This window comes from Mustela lutreola, chromosome 3 (assembly GCF_030435805.1).
Source record: "Mustela lutreola isolate mMusLut2 chromosome 3, mMusLut2.pri, whole genome shotgun sequence".
Taxonomy (NCBI): Eukaryota; Metazoa; Chordata; class Mammalia; order Carnivora; family Mustelidae; genus Mustela; species Mustela lutreola.
Window position 1 is genome coordinate 121,198,890 of NC_081292.1, and position 17,285 is coordinate 121,216,174.

General features: G+C 36.4%; 1 protein-coding gene across 1 annotated transcript in view; it reads right to left on the bottom strand.

The window, feature by feature from the left end:
* Positions 1-17,285, bottom strand: part of LRP1B (LDL receptor related protein 1B) — a 2,000,743-nt gene that overhangs the window by 407,711 nt on the left and 1,575,747 nt on the right. The gene's annotated exons all lie outside the window — the stretch shown is intronic.

The window sequence follows — 17,285 nt, forward strand, 5'->3', positions numbered from 1 at the left end:
CTCAAGAAAAGAGAGCAATCTCCTCATCTTTTGAGCTAGACTCTGCACAGTGACTTCTGTCCAAAGTGTAGATAATGCAAAGGAGAAATAATAGCGATTTTATAGTAGCGAAACCTGAGAAAAATTATCTTGGCCAAGAAATCAAGGGTAATATTATTAGTCATAGCTCATCTTGATAGTATATATATGTTTGATATGATATAATTAAAATGACATGTTACATCTCTAGTCTTCTTCTAAATTACAAGTAACTTGAGTCTCATCATAAGAAAAAGATATCAGACAAATCCCATTTGAGAGACATTCTACAAAATACTTGACCAGTGCCCCTCAAAACCATCTAGGACATCAGAAACAAAGTAAATTTGAGAAACTACAACGGCCAGGAAAAGTCCAAAGAAACAAGACAACTAATGTACTGTATATACCAAATGGGATCCTGCAACAAAAATATTAAAATTACATTAAGTAAAAACTACACAAATCTAAGCAAACTGTAGACAGGTTAATAATAATAACAATATGGTTCATTAATTATAACAAATATCTCATGTATTAATAATAAGGAAAACTGGGTATGGGATATATGAAAACTTCCCTACCATCATCTCAATTTTTCAGTAAATATGAAAGTGTTATAAAGAATAGTGCTATTAAAGAAAGGGTGAAAGATCAACTTTGAGTTCCAGTTTGTAATTTCCTATTTGAGACTATAATCTACTTCATCTCTTGGAGCCTCAGTTTTCTTCAGAAGATATATTTTGTAGAGTTACTGTGCAGATTAAATGCTATGTGGAGCTTTTAGTAGAATGCCTGACACATAATGAAAACATGAAAGAAAGAGGAGTGTTACTATAGCCAAAAAGAATAATATATGAGTCATCTAGGGCTTCCTAAAAATAGAGAGAATTTTGTGATGCACTTGGCATAAGAGCAATTCTACTGCATTGGGGATCCAATTTTAAAATATTCTTTACTACATTATTGTTATTATTATTATTATTATCATAGATTATCCACTTTTATTTTGGTGTCACTTAGATACAAATCATAATTCCATTCTTTGGATTTGGGTTATAATAACTTTAGAACTGAAGTAATTGAATTTCATTATAAAGACACTCTCAGCAATAAATTTTTCCATTGACTAGAATGGCATACTTGCCCATCTGTACTTTGAATCTTATAATCCATATTAGATACTCTATTCTATAACATTGATTATATTAAATGGAAACTTTATTTGACAAGTTTCTAGTCTTGATGAAGAATATGGTGAAAATAATTAAAGATGAGTTTCATATTTTTTGTCGTCTGGAATATATATAGTTTATTTTATATTTTATATTTAATTATTTATATATTATATATATCCATATATATATGAAATAAAACAGTTAAGACAACTAATTAGTAATTTAGTAGGATTCATTTCTGTATTTGATCATGAAATGACATGTTGAACATCATATATGTGGCAAAACTTAGTAAGTCTTCTCCCTGAATCTATTTTAGGTAATTCTCAGCAATCTACACTATCTTCCCAGCATGGCCATTTATCTGAGGGTATTGAAAGCATAAATAAATTTCCAGTTCACAAGTATTTTAAACAAAACTGAGATCAATGTAAACCCACTGTTAGAAGCAACAACCTCTGGCAGCCAATATTCTTCAAATAACTGGTTCTGAGCTGAGATTATTGCAGCCAATATATTAGAAGAAACTAGGAGTTTTGTGAGTCTCTTTGAAAAATAGCCTTTCACAATCAAGAAATTTGCTCTAGATTGCACCTGAAAAAATCAATATTGATTCTTGTATAAAGCTTTTTGAACATTTAGCATGGAAGAATCAATGTCTTTGGCTGATTATGTATAGTAGCATGGCACACAATATACCGTTAATTCAATAATAAGCATTAATTCTAGGTCAGCAGACATTCATCAACTAATGCTTTCATGAAAACAGTTCTCAGATGTGCTGCATAAAGCATGGCCAGAATAATCTGAGAGTCACTGTTGGAAATAGAAAATACAATTTCCATTATATTATTCCTTTATAGACTGAAAATGTATTCATGCATTTAATTACTCATTATAGATGTGTTCCTGTTTTCTATATTCAAGTTATTTTGTAAGGTAATAAAGTAACAATATAAATCCCAATGCCTATTCCAATGCTATAACCCAATGATACATATGGTATATAATATAGTATAGTATATGTATACCACTGTATTGTGGCTACTTATTTTGATATATACCACATTCTTCTCCATTATTTATAATAATGTTCTTATACATAAAATTATCTAAAGAAAGTCAAGGTAACTGGAAATACCATTAAATATGTGTTCAATTAGAGTAATTGCTATACTAAAATAAACAACATTGTACATTATTTTTCTAATGAGATTCAGTTTAAGAAGCTAAAGTTCCTTGAAGTCTGGGAAATAAATACATTAGCCACAAACACAGCCTAGTTCTCCTCAACATTCTGGAGTGAAACAATTTTAACTAACTTGGTGGAAAAGGCAATATGACTGTGATAGTGCTTGCTGAAGTATAAAGCCACTTACTTGGTTGAGAAGATAGTCCAAGGGATGAACAGAACCAAAGTCTTGTGGAAAAATAAGAACTAAACTTTGGATCTGGCTCACAAATAGGTTGTTTTATTTACTAATGGCTTTGGATAAAAGGGTGAAATGTTCCTAGGAAACAATTACAAAGTTACAGAATTCCTACCCAATTTAGAGACACGAAATAGATATGGGAGTGACCAGAGATCATCCCAGGAGCAGAACTGAAGTTAATTTTGTAGCTAATGGCACTGAGGCTCTAAGAACAGATACAAAGAAATGATGCTCCAGAAAGAAAGAGGGGACAAATTGCTGTTAACCAGACGATGGATGAATGAAATGAGGTCTTTAACTTTCTGGTTATGAGATCTTTAACTTTGTGGTTTATCTTCCACTCCGCATGCCTCTGTCAACATAAATGGGAATTTCAATAACTCTATGTCTCCTTTAAATGGCCCATATCATGAGTAGGTTTTGGGGAGTATGCAGCTTCTAATTCTGCACTTGAATATGTTTAGAGGTTTTTCTTCAGACCTTTCTTTACATAAGAAAATAATGTAAGCTGTTAAACAAGCCAAACGGATTTCAAGCTATATCTTTGGCCCAAAAGTATTTCTGCTTCTGCATGAAAGTATTCAAATTCTTTTGTCAGTGTGTTGTCTGTCATTCCAGTTCTCTTCATCAGTGGGAACTTGGTGTGGGCTGGACAACAGGTGCCACTGCTACAGACCTTCCTGGACACCAGCACCTGCTCTAGCCTCACAGACCTGGTTTTGTTATCTCTCCTTCAACCTACAGCTGCTATGGCATGACCCAGTAGGTGTTTTATCAAAATTGTATGTTCCAGCAACACTTTGACACTGGGACCCTCAAAAATCCAATTAAAGAAATATATCAACCTAAGACCCAGTAAAAGTTGACCATACTGAAAAAGTGGGTTACAAAAATCCTCTAACCTTACCTTCTAAAATTCGTTCTCATTATGTTTAAAACATGAGCATTTGGCATTACTCTTCTAGACTAGAAGTCATATATGCAACCAAAGGCACCTGTATCATATGTAGAGTGATGTAATGCAAGCAAGAGTTTACAATTTTAAAGGACTTCAAAAGAAGTTTGCCACACATTATAACGACATTATCTCAGAGTTCATAGGGAATCTTCCTGAATGTCTCAAAGACAGTCTTTTTTTTTCCTGTCACTTCATTATTTTATTGTGTATCAAGTTCTAATTTAAATAAAACAAAACTCTGGCTATAAAATGAATCATATTAATTCTCTGTAAATCACTGTGATATGCTTAGTGGTTATAAGAATGGGCTAGCTTTCCTGGAGCAACATGTTCTAACTCACTTTATTGTCACAACCACTATGTAAGTAGGTGGAATTCTTATCCTCAATTTAAGGATGTGGAGCTATAGACAGGTCAGGTAATTCAATAGTGAAATGAGATTTATACACCATGGAAAAAAATATATATATAATATTTTATTAAATTAGTATATTAACATATTACATTATATTATTTATATTATTATATATTATACATAATCATTTTATCTTTATATTTTGTGTAAAAGTGTACCATATCCTTTGAACAGGCACTCAGAATCTATTTTCCCCAATAAGAAAAACAAAACAAAACAAAACTTAAGATTTCTCTTGACGACTCCTCATTCTTTTCTAAAAAAAAGCCTTAGAAGAAAATATTATAAATTGCAACTTCAATAATTATTTATTAAAATTAATAATCATTTTTTATCTTGGCCATGGTGGAGCATTCTTGAGATACTACAAGATCCTAAGGCATCTTTCTCCAGCCCTTCTGCTGTGATACATACCCTGGGCTCACTGTACATAAATAAATTATGCTGGTTCAGTTAAACAGCATTCACAGATCATGAGCTTCATTTTGATAGGCAGATTTGAAATTAGATGCTTTCTTATTTCAGTATCTGCACAGTCCTTACTGCATTCTTAAATTTATACAAGATGATACCCTGAGCTACTGTAATTCTAAATATAGTATGACAGTTCTACTACTTCCCTTTCCTTCATTCTAGGAAACAGAGTAATCTTTCTAAGACAAGGTCAGATTATTTCATGCTTCCCAAACCCCGCAGAAGCTTCCAATTTTACTTAGAATAAATCCAAAGACCTTATCTTATGGTGGCAAGGTCCAGGATTGTGTGGACTCCAGTCACGATTCTGACCTAATCAACTCTTATTTTCACGGTGCCAACTCTCTTCCACTATGCTGGCTTTCTTGCTTTTTCTTGATTTATCAAGTTTTCTTCTATCTCAAGGCCCTTATACTTGCTGTCCCTCTCTTTGGAACACCCATTCCTCAGCTCTCCTCATACCCTAGAGCTTTCTGCTCAAGTGTTAACATCCTTAAAGAATACTCCAATGGTCACTCTGTTTAAAATAGCACCATTTACTTCTATATAGACTGTTCCTTTGTCCTGTTTCTTTTGCTTCAAAAATTCTGTTGAAGAATTTTTTGATGAATACATTTAATTATTTATTAAATTATTTGATGAATACATTTAATTCACTTTATTATCTGTCTCCTGCACTGCAATGTGAGCTCCAGAAAAGCAGGAAGTTAAACTCTGCTTTCCTCCCAGGTCCCATAAGAGAGAGAGTGACACATTATAGGCATTTACTAAGCATTTGTTGTATGAATAGTTAAAATAATGAATTAATGAAAAAAAAAAAACCTGTTCAGCATATTTCCTAAAACACTATCTTTAATTTCTGTTGACCATGACTTATCAGCCACATGTTATCGATAAAACTTGTGTTTGATGCTACTCCTTTGTTAATGCAATATATAAACATTTAGTCATGCATCCTCACGTATCAAGACCTTTTTAATATGAAACTTGGACCATTCAAGACGCTTTGTGTAAAATTCCACAGAAAAGACAAAACTATAATTTGTCATCTATGTGATCCACAAATTGTAGTGCTCAAGTAGATATTAAAACTGTAATCTAAGTAGCAAAGACTTTTGCAGACGACTGTTATTTTTATAAAAATTAAATCTTCAAACAATGACTGATAGTATAGAGGGAAATTAACCTCCCCAAGATTTCAAAAGTTCATCAAAAGCTTTGTTCCTTAATGAAAAATGGCAAAAAAGGTTCTTATGGTGGGAGAAATCTAAAGACAGATTTTTTAGAGTAAAATGTTTTACTCTTAGGTGTCTGTATGATTTCCTTTAAAAGAGAATAAAACACTTTCAACATCTGGCTGTCAGAGGATGTGCTTACAAGAATAAAACTTTTTTAAGATTTTCTAAAATACCCATTAAACTCTAGTAACCTCTATGGTAAATACACCAGCTAGACCTGGTGGTCTTATGATGATTTTATTCTCACTCTCTTAAAACATTTTAGGGATCACAAAAAGCTATTCTTTTTTTTTTTTTTTTTTTTTAAAGATTTTATTTATTTATTTGACAGAGAGAGATTACAAGTACACTGAGAGGCAGGCAGAGAGAGAGAGAGAGAAGGAAGCAGGCTCCCTGCTGAGCAGAGAGCCCGATGCGGGACTCGATCCCAGGACCCTGAGATCATGACCTGAGCCGAAGGCAGCGGCTTAACCCACTGAGCCACCCAGGCGCCCCCACAAAAAGCTATTCTTAAAGTCCTTGTCCATGTCCTAGGTTTTACTAGATGATAAGCTCTGTGATGGCAGGGACCTGCTCTGCATTGAATTTCCAGCATAAACATAGTGCCTATGTGAAATTATAGGTAAAATATTAATATGTCTCTACTTCTTGTAAGTGAACTTTTTCTTTGTCAAAGACATATGGCAATGTGGATAGAGCTAGAATGTATTATGCTAAGCAAAATATGTCAGAGGAAGACAAATAGCATGATTTCACTCATATGTGAAATTTAAGAAACAAAACAGATGAACACAGGGGAAAAAAAAGAGAGAGATAGGCAAACCAGGAGAAAGACTCTTAACTAGAGAACAAACTGAGGGTTTTTGGAGGGGAGATGGGAGGGATTGTTAAATAGGTAATGGGTATTAAGGAGGGCACTTGTTATGAGCACTGGGTGTTGCAAGTGATCAACTACTAAATTCTACACCTGAAACTAATATTTTACTGTGTGTTAACTAGAATTGAGATTAAAAACTTGAAAAAATAAAGTTTCTCATAAGTAAATACAATGAGAAAAGAATTAAATGTGTAGCTTTAACTTTTTTTTTCTTTTTTAAAGATTTTATTTATTCATTTGAGAGAGGGAGGAAGAGAGAACACAAGCAGGGTAAAGGGTAGAAGGAAAAGCAAACTCCCTGCTGAGCAGGAAGCCCAATGAGGGACTCAGGCCTGGAACTCAGGGATCATGACTGAGCCAAAGGCAGACGTTTAACCCACCCAGCAGCCCTAGTTTTTACTTTTAAAAATAAGTGTTGAAGTTTACGTTAAAAATAATATTTCTAAAAGCCAAACCTAAAAAGTTAGATAAACTATATTTATTTGAAAAAAAAATCAAGAATCAAGGACAATGTAGCAAATTAACTTGATGTCAGAACAACAGATTTGGAAGATAATTAAAAGTAAAAGGATTAGCTAAACTCCTAGATGACCTAGTAAGTATTACTGATTCTGGCAAAGGAAATGCATGATCTAAACTTCCATAGAGGTTTCTGGAACCAGAGATAAGGTCTGTCCATCCGGATGGACCACAAAGTCAGCATTGAGAATCCCCTCAACTCATTTCCTTTGCCATCTCTTATCAGTATCAAAGAACTGTTTGAATGCAGGACTGACACTGATCTTGCCATACAATGTTGGCCATACTGAGTAGCTACTTCAACTGTTCAGCTGATCCTACTGACTGGTGTTTGTGCATCATCCAGAAAAGTGGAATGCATGCCCTGAGATCTTGGTGAGTCCCATCTGAACTGCCCACATGGGCATCTAACTTCAATGTCCCAAGATTCTTCTAGGTCCCAAAGTAAGGAAAGATAGGGTCCTGAATGATCGTGAGGATTATGGTAACGTGGAAGAGAAACTTAAATCTTCATTCAGTATCTGGTAAGACTAGAAAGGAAGAAAATCCACCACAAGCATATCTCACATGGAGAAGGGACTGAAAGTATTTCCTGAATATTCAGTACATATCCTTTTTTCGTGACATTTAACTCACAATTCATATATACAAGTTGATATAGATAGAAAGATAGATAGTTATAAATCCATCTATCCTATAGATATAAATCTATCTATCCTTTTTATTTTATATACCATCTTCTAAAAATTTTTTTTTAAAGATTTTATTTAGTTATTTGACAGATAGAGATCACAAGTAGGCAGAGAGGCAGGCAGAGAGAGAGGAGGAAGCAGGCTCCCTGCTGAGCAGAGAGCCTGATGCAGGGCTCTATCCTCGAACCCTGAGATCATGACCTGAGCTGAAGGCAGAGGCTTAACCCACTGAGCCACCCAGGTGCCCCTTGTAAAAATGTTTTAAGGTGGTTGTTAACAAATGTGAGTGCTTTATGTTGTTTAAGTATGTACATATACAGTGTGATCTACCTTAATTAAACAGAAAGGATAAATATAACTTTTAGACTTAAAGCCTCTAACACAGCTGGATTTTATAATCCTGAATATAAAATAAATAAAACTCTATCTTTTTTCCTGAGTAGAGAAAAATATGTACATCCAGTATATCCTACCTTTCCTTTATATTGGCATTATAATTATATAACATCACAAACGTTTTCCTCTCTATACAATTTTTCTTAGTACCTGGTGTCATTAAAGTGGCCAGATCACAAAAACTACTCTTGAACTCTACTTCATTGATCATATACTCTATCAATAATATATATAAATAATTATATATATATTATATATATATATAAATAAAATAATATATATTAACCACCTCTTCTTCACAAGGCACTAGGAAAGATGTGGAAGAAATTCTGCTTTGAAGAACAGAATAAACATGTTGTATAAAAGTTGTTTTTATTATTTTAATATACAATGCTTAAATGACAGAATAAGAATGTAATCTGATTGCTGGAAGTTACTGCATTATTTATACAACTACCATTAAAATATGAATTTAAAAAATGCAATGTCAGGTTAATGTGAACCAAAGTAACCTACTGAGGCCTTAGAAACCCTCCTGCTTGGTTAAAATGGAAAAAGAAAACAATGTGTAAAATGCAGTAATTCCAGTATTCCATTTTTTTTCCACGGAGAAATTAATCAAAATCACAATTTTGCTACCTACTTATTAAACTGAATATAACAACCACCATTTCAATGCACAATTTTCATACATACTGTGCCTATTAAGATATAGTACATTGTGTGTTCCATTTTCCGAACCTAGTAAGCTCAGAGGTTATGAATCATATCCATTCAATAGTTTTATTTAATATGTCAGAGAAAAATCAGGGAGAAAGGTAAGAGGTGTGAGGTAGTAGATATATGTCCAAAATAGTTGTGAACATTTTGTAGACATTTTTTCATATAGCTTGTATTTACTAAAGTACCCTGGATCTTTACTTCTCAGCAACCTTCTCTCAGTTCCTCCAGTAACATTTATAAGTTCACTTTTCAGCTATGCTCTTTTTCTCTCTGCATGCTGATTTCCCAGCTGTTTGATCTTCTGCTATTACTTACTTCAAAAGCATCTAAACTTAAAATGATATAACTGGTCACAAAACTGAGTGCCAGGGCACTAATGTACACTCTCTGTTATATAAGCAGCCAATAACCTTGATTCCCATAAGCGGATATTGATCATATATGAAGGGGTAAGGGTCCTGCTATTTTTACTCATTTCTTCTTATATTGGAGAGATAAAATTATTACTATAAAATTATTAAAACAAAAGCCATTAGCATGCCTTTGTGTCTTTTATTTTCAAAAGGCCACATAATAGCATTAGTCATTTCATTTTGATTAAACACAAGGCTATGTTGAGAAAACCACTCTGATCTAGTATATGACCAATGTTCTTTGCCACAATGAAATAGGTGTTTGAGTGTTTACAGAGATTGTAAAGCAGCCATTCAAGATAAATATTCTTTCTTCTTTACTTGTTTTCTCATTTAAGTATAAAAGTCTTTGGTTTTAAAAAAAACACTGAAACATTTATGAAGGGCTGCCCGTTTAAGGTGTAAGGCATAAAATCTTCCTCATAATCATCTCCTGGATTTCTGCTTCTTCTGTAAATTTATTTCTAACAAAAACATTATTTGTTATCATTGTTATAATTTCAACCTTGCTATTGATTCACCTAATATTTTCCCTTTAAACCAATCCTGATTTTATTTCTAACTGAATGGAAACCAATGTGAATTATTTCTGGAATGCCGTTGTTAGCAATCAAGAAATCTTTGTCTATACTATTTCATTTGCCTATGTTTAATCATAGAACTAGGTTATTCAATGGGACTGAATATTACTTATGGAGAAAATCATACACTCATATACACTGGCTCCCTATAAATCCATACATGGGTTTACTTATTGTGCATAAGATAAAACATGGAGGGAGGAGGAGTCAAGATGGCGGAGAAGTAGCAAGCTGAGACTGCTTCAGCTAGCCGGAGATCAGCTAGATAGCTTATCTAAAGATTGCAAACACCTGAAAATCCATCGGCAGATCGAAGAGAAGAAGAACAGCAATTCTGGAAACAGAAAAACAACCACTTTCTGAAAGGTAGGACCGGCGGAGAAGTGAATCCAAAGCGACGGGAAGATAGACCCCGGGGGGAGGGGCCGGCTCCCGGCAAGCGGCGGAGCAACCGCGCACAAAATCAGGACTTTTAAAAGTCTGTTCCGCTGAGGGACATCGCTCCAGAGGCTAAACCGGGGCGAAGCCCACGCGGGGTCAGCGTGGCCTCAGGTCCCGCAGGGTCACAGAAGGATCGGGGGTGTCTGAGTGTCGCAGAGCTTGCGGGTATTGGAACGGGAAAGCCGGCTACAGAGACAGAGCCGACAGTAAGCTCGCAGCTCCGTGTTACCTTGAACCGGTCGCAGGCTCGGTGAGCTCGGAGCGCGGCCGGAGGTCAGGCAGACGGGAGTAACTGGGCGCTGTTCTCTGAGGGCGCACTGAGGAGTGGGGCCCTGGGCTCTCGGCTCCTCCGGGCCGGAGACCAGGAGGCCGCCATTTGTATTCCCGTCCTCTGGAACTCTACGGAAAGCGCTCAGGGAACAAAAGCTCCTGAAAGCAAACCCGAGCGGATTACTCACCCCGGCCCCGGGTAAGGGCGGTGTAATTCCGCCTGGGGCAAAGACACTTGAGAATCACTACAACAGGCCCTTCCCCCAGAAGATCAACAAGAAATCCAGCCGAGACCAAGTTCACCTACCAAAGAGTGCGGTTTCAATACCAAGGAGAGCAGCAGAATTCCAGAGGAGGAGAAAGCCAAGCACGGAACTCATGGCTTTTTTCCTGTGATTTTTTTTAGTCTTGCAGTTAATTTAATTTTTTCTTTTTCATTTTTTTTTTTTTCTCGCCTTCGGGTAAAATTTTTTTTTTTTAACTGTTACCTTTTTCTTTTTTAACGATTTTTTACTAGTTTATCTAATATATATATATATTTTTTTACATTTTTCTTAGGTGTTTTCTTTTTTTAAAAAAATTCTTTTCTTTTCTTTTCTTTTTTTTTTTTTCTTTTTTGTTTCTTCCTTTTTGAACCTCTTTTTATCCCCTTTCTCCCCACTCACGATTTTGGATCTCTTCTAATTTGGTTAAAGCATATTTTCCTGGGGTTGTTGCCACCCTTTTAGTATTTTACTTGCCCCTTCATTTACTCTTATCTGGACAAAATGACAAGACATAAAAATTCAACACAAAAAAAAGAACAAGAGGCAGTACCGAAGGCTAGGGACCTAATCAATACAGACATCGGTAATATGTCAGATCTAGAGTTCAGAATGACAATTCTCAAGGTTCTAGCCGGGCTCGAAAAAGGCATGGAAGATATTAGAGAAACCCTCTCGAGAGATATAAAAGCCCTTTCTGGAGAAATAAAAGAACTAAAATCTAACCAAGGTGAAATCAAAAAAGCTATTAATGAGGTGCAATCAAAAATGGAGGCTCTAACTGCTAGGATAAATGAGGCAGAAGAAAGAATTAGTGATATAGAAGACCAAATGACAGAGAATAAAGAAGCTGAGCAAAAGAGGGACAAACAGCTACTGGACCACGAGGGGAGAATTCGAGAGATAAGTGACACCATAAGACGAAACAACATTAGAATAATTGGGATTCCAGAAGAAGAAGAAAGTGAGAGGGGAGCAGAAGGTATACTGGAGAGAATTATTGGGGAGAATTTCCCCAATATGGCAAAGGGAACGAGCATCAAAATTCAGGAGGTTCAGAGAACGCCCCTCAAAATCCATAAGAATAGGCCCACACCCCGTCAATAATAGTAAAATTTACAAGTCTCAGTGACAAAGAGAAAATCCTGAAAGCAGCCCGGGAAAAGAAGTCTGTAACATACAATGGTAAAAATATTAGATTGGCAGCTGACTTATCCACAGAGACCTGGCAGGCCAGAAAGAGCTGGCATGATATTTTCAGAGCACTAAACGAGAAAAACATGCAGCCAAGAATACTATATCCAGCTAGGCTATCATTGAAAATAGAAGGAGAGATTAAAAGCTTCCAGGAAAAACAACAACTGAAAGAATTTGCAAATACCAAACCAGCTCTACAGGAAATCTTGAAAGGGGTCCTCTAAGCAAAGAGAGAGCCTACAAGTGGTAGATCAGAAAGGAGCAGAGACCATATACAGTAACAGTCACCTTACAGGCAATACAATGGCACTAAATTCATATTTCTCAATAGTTACCCTGAATGTGAATGGGCTAAATGCCCCTGTCAAAAGACACAGGGTATCAGAATGGATAAAAAAACAAAACCCCTCTATATGTTGCCTCCAAGAAACACATTTTAAGCCCGAAGACACCTCCAGATTTAAAGTGAGGGGGTGGAAAAGAATTTACCATGCTAATGGACATCAGAAGAAAGCAGGAGTGGCAATCCTTATATCAGATCAATTAGATTTTAAGCCAAAGACTATAATAAGAGATGAGGAAGGACACTATATCATACTCAAAGGGTCTGTCCAACAAGAAGATTTAACAATTTTAAATATCTATGCCCCCAATGTGGGAGCAGCCAACTATATAAACCAATTAATAACAAAATCAAAGAAACACATCAACAATAATACAATAATAGTAGGGGACTTTAACACTCCCCTCACTGAAATGGACAGGTCATCCAAGCAAAAGATCAGCAAGGAAATAAAGGCCTTAAACGACACACTGGACCAGATGGACATCACAGATATATTCAGAATATTTCATCCCAAAGCAACAGAATACACATTCTTCTCTAGTGCACATGGAACATTCTCCAGAATAGATCACATCCTCGGTCCTAAATCAGGACTCAACTGGTATCAAAAGATTGGGATCATTCCCTGCATATTTTCAGACCACAATGCTCTAAAGCTAGAACTCAACCACAAAAGGAAGTTTGGAAAGAACCCAAATACATGGAGACTAAACAGTATCCTTCTAAAGAATGAATGGGTCAACCGGGAAATTAATGAAGAATTGAAAAAAATCATTGAAACAAATGATAATGAAAATACAACGGTTCAAAATCTGTGGGACACAACAAAGACAGTCCTGAGAGGAAAATATATAGCGGTACAAGCCTTTCTCAAGAAACAAGAAAGGTCTCAGGTACACAACCTGACCCTACACCTAAAGGAGCTGGAGAAAGAACAAGAAAGAAACCCTAAGCCCAGCAGGAGAAGAGAAATCATAAAGATCAGAGCAGAAATCAATGAAATAGAAACCAAAAAAACAATAGAACAAATCAACGAAACTAGGAGCTGGTTCTTTGAAAGAATTAATAAAATTGATAAACCCCTGGCCCGACTTATCAAAAAGAAAAGAGAAAGGACCCAAATAAATAAAATCATGAATGAAAGAGGAGAGATCACAACTAACACCAAAGAAATACAAACTATTATAAGAACATACTATGAGCAACTCTACGGCAATAAATTTGACAATCTGGAAGAAATGGATGCATTCCTAGAAACATATAAACTACCACAACTGAACCAGGAAGAAATAGAAAGCCTGAACAGACCCATAACCAGTAAGGAGATTGAAACAGTCATTAAAAATCTCCAAACAAACAAAAGCCCAGGGCCAGACGGCTTCCCGGGGGAATTCTACCAAACATTTAAAGAAGAACTAATTCCTATTCTCCTGAAACTGTTCCAAAAAATAGAAATGGAAGGAAAACTTCCATACTCATTTTATGAGGCCAGCATCACCTTGATCCCAAAACCAGACAAGGATCCCACCAAAAAAGAGAGCTATAGACCGATATCCTTGATGAACACAGATGCGAAAATACTCAACAAAATACTAGCCAATAGGATTCAACAGTACATTAAAAAGATTATTCACCACGACCAAGTGGGATTTATTCCAGGGCTGCAAGGTTGGTTCAACATCCGCAAATCAGTCAATGTGATACAACACATCAATAAAAGAAAGAACTAGAATCATATGATACTGTCAAAGATGCTGAAAAAGCATTTGACAAAGTACAACATCCCTTCCTGATCAAAACTCTTCAAAGTGTAGGGATAGAGGGCACATACCTCAATATCATCAAAGCCATCTATGAAAAACCCACCGCAAATATCATTCTCAATGGAGAAAAACTGAAAGCTTTTCCGCTAAGGTCAGGAACACGGCAGGGATGTCCATTATTACCACTGCTATTCAACATCATACTAGAGGTCCTAGCCTCAGCAATCAGACAACAAAAGGAAATTAAAGGCATCCAAATCGGCAAAGAAGAAGTCAAATTATCACTCTTCGCAGATGATATGATACTCTATGTGGAAAACCCAAAAGACTCCACTCCAAAACTGCTAGAACTTATACAGGAATTCAGTAAAGTGTCAGGATATAAAATCAATGCACAGAAATCAGTTGCATTTCTCTACACCAACAGCAAGACAGAAGAAAGAGATATTAAGGAGTCAATCCCATTTACAATTGCATCCAAAACCATAAGATACCTAGGAATAAACCTAACCAAAGAGACACAGAATCTATACTCAGAAAACTATAAAGTACTCATGAAAGAAATTGAGGAAGACACAAAGAAATGGAAAAATGTGCCATGCTCCTGGATTGGAAGAATAAATATTGTGAAAATGTCTATGCTACCTAAAGCAATCTACACATTTAATGCAATTCCTATCAAAGTACCATCCATCTTTTTCAAAGAAATGGAACAAATAATGCTAAAATTTATATGGAACCAGAAAAGACCTCGAATAGCCAAAGGGATATTGAAAAAGAAAGCCAACGTTGGTGGCATCACAATTCCGGACTTCAGGCTCTATTACAAAGCCGTCATCATCAAGACAGCATGGTACTGGCACAAAAACAGACACATAGATCAATGGAACAGAATAGAGAGTCCAGAAATAGACCCTCAAATCTATGGTCAACTAATCTTCGACAAAGCAGGAAAGAATGTCCAATGGAAAAAAGACAGCCTTTTCAATAAATGGTGCTGGGAAAATTGGACAGCCACATGCAGAAAAATGAAATTGGACCATTTCCTTACACCACACACAAAAATAGACTCAAAATGGATGAAGGACCTCAATGTACGAAAGGAATCCATCAAAATCCTTGAGGAGAACATGGGCAGCAACCTCTTCGACCTCTGCCACAGCAACATCTTCCTAGGAACAACGCAAAAGGCAAGGGAAGCAAGGGAAAAAATGAACTACTGGGATTTCATCAAGATCAAAAGCTTTTGCACAGCAAAGGAAACAGTTAACAAAATCAAAAGACAACTGACAGAATGGGAGAAGATATTTGCAAACGACTTATCAGATAAAGGACTAGTGTCCAGAATCTATAAAGAACTTAGCAAACTCAACACCCAAAGAACAAATAATCCAATCAAGAAATGGGCAGAGGACATGAACAGACATTTCTGCAAAGAAGACATCCAGATGGCGAACAGACACATGAAAAAGTGCTCCATATCACTCGGCATCAGGGAAATACAAATCAAAACCACAATGAGATATCACCTCACACCAGTCAGAATGGCTAAAATCAACAAGTCAGGAAATGACAGATGCTGGCGAGGATGCGGAGAAAGGGGAACCCTCCTACACTGTTGGTGGGAATGCAAGCTGGTGCAGCCACTCTGGAAAACAGCATGGAGGTTCCTCAAAATGTTGAAAATAGAACTGCCCTATGACCCAGCAATTGCACTATTGGGTATTTACCCTAAAGATACAAATGTAGTGATCCAAAGGGACACATGCACCCGAATGTTTATAGCAGCAATGTCCACAATAGCCAAACTATGGAAAGAACCTAGATGTCCATCAACAGATGAATGGATCAAGAAGATGTGGTATATATACACAATGGAATACTATGCAGCCATCAAAAGAAATGAAATCTTGCCATTTGCAACAACATGGATGGAACTAGAGCGTATCATGCTTAGCGAAATAAGTCAAGCAGTGAAAGACAACTATCATATGATCTCCCTGATATGAGGAAGTGGTGATGCAACATGGAGGCTTAAGTGGGTAGAAGAAGAATAAATGAAACAAGATGGGATTGGGAGGGAGACAAACCATAAGTGACTCTTAATCTCACAAAACAAACTGAGGGTTGCCGGGGGGAGGGGGTTTGGGAGAAGGGGGTGGGATTATGGACATTGGGGAGGGTATGTGCTTTGGTGAGTGCTGTGAAGTGTGTAAACCTGGTGATTCACAGACCTGTACCCCTGGGGATAAAAATATATGTTTATAAAAAATAAAAAAATTAAAAAAAAGAATATTAAACATGGAGACAACTTATTTCCAAGTTCCAGTTGTAATCTTGAAATGTATGACTTGATTCAGAACTTAGTTATAGGCTTTGCAATTGCCACAGCCGGGAGCCACCTGTGTCTCCCAGCTATGGTCAACCCCACCATGTTCGACATTGTCATGGACAGTGAGCCCTTGGGACAAAGTTTCAAAAGCAGCAGAGAATGTTCATTTTCTAAGCACGGGGGAGAGAGTTTGGTTTTAAAGGATCTTGCTTTCATAGGATTATTCTGGGATTTCTGTGCCTAGTTGGTGACTTCACACGCCATCATGACGCTGGTGGCAAGTCCATCTATGAGGGGAATTTGATGATGAGAATTTCATCCTGAAGCACATGGGTCCTGGGATCTTGTCTGTGGCAAATGTTGGACTCAACACAGAGAGTTCCCAGTTTTTCATCTGCACTGCCATGACTGAGTTGTTGGATGGCAAATATGTATTTTTTGACAAAGGGAAAGATGACATAAATATTATGAAAACCATGGTGTGGTTTGTGTCCAGTTATGGCAAGGCCAGCAAGAAGATCACTGCTGCTGATTGGATGAATCTGATTTGACTTGTGTTTTATCTTCACTACCAGACAATTCCTTCTACAGCTCAGGAAAGTATCGCTTTGCCCTCATCTGCTCAAAATACTTTATAATCTTTGTGCTCTTGCTGCAGTTCTATGGGTTCTATATTTTTCTTACTCCCTTCCAAGTCCAGCTGGATTCCAGAGTTGTTATGATTTTGAAATACTAATAACAAAAACAACAACAGAAGA